Source organism: Schistocerca gregaria, chromosome 4 (genome assembly GCF_023897955.1).
Source record: "Schistocerca gregaria isolate iqSchGreg1 chromosome 4, iqSchGreg1.2, whole genome shotgun sequence".
Taxonomy (NCBI): Eukaryota; Metazoa; Arthropoda; class Insecta; order Orthoptera; family Acrididae; genus Schistocerca; species Schistocerca gregaria.
In genome coordinates, this window is record NC_064923.1 from 703,355,950 (window position 1) to 703,356,841 (window position 892).

The 892-nt window shown below is 44.8% G+C and overlaps 1 pseudogene; it reads right to left on the reverse strand.

The window, feature by feature from the left end:
* Positions 1-563: 563 nt before the first annotated feature.
* LOC126268458 (5S ribosomal RNA) lies at positions 564-681 on the reverse strand (annotated as a pseudogene).
* Positions 682-892: the final 211 nt, after the last annotated feature.

The window sequence follows — 892 nt, forward strand, 5'->3', positions numbered from 1 at the left end:
GAAATCACAGAGATGTAGTACAGCTGAGTTAATAAATAAGATTGCTGTAACTGGTATTTTTATATGATTACTTAGAATCCCTTCTTTCCGATTGTGAGCATCATAATTACTACGGCAGGCAGTATATAACTCATCAGAGCACGTAGTCGTAGTGCAACTTGAAGGCTGGAATTCGTCAGATGAGGTGTAAGTGAAGTGAGCTTCGTGCATAACTAGAATCGTTTAAACAACAAAGAATTTTTACTTGAACACTTGTGACCTGTTTATACCTTCCGCGTATGAATTACGAAAAAAAACCAACTCTTTTATTGCTAATATAGGTTACTCCGTGATTATTGAATTGTTCTTTATACTTAATGGTACCACTCCGTCTTCAGGCCACGAATGGCCTACCGGGACCATCCGACTGCCGTGTCATCCTCAGGGGAGGATGGGGATAGGAGGGGCGTGGGGACGACTCACCGCTCTCCCGGTCGTTTTGATGGTATTCTTGACCGAAGCCGCTACTATTCGGTCGAGTAGCTCCTCAATTGGCATGACGAGGCTGAGAGCACCCCGGAAAATGGCAACAGCGCATGGCGGCCAGGATGGTCACCCATCCAAGTGCCGACTACGCCCGACAGCGCTTAACGTCGGTGATCTCACGGGAACCGGTGTATCCACTGCGGCAAGGCCGTTGCCCTTATACTTAATGGTAGGCCAAAATTATTATAAGGTAAGAGACTTTTCTTAAGATTGTACTGCAGTTCTTCTGTTTGACGCTCTTCCTTCACGACATGGAAGAATTTCGTTTTTGTTGGATATCTTCTAAAGCATTTTGAGAATGTTCACGCTCTTTCACCCATACTGTACAGTGATGCTGATCAAGACGAAATTGTGGCAAATACTGAGC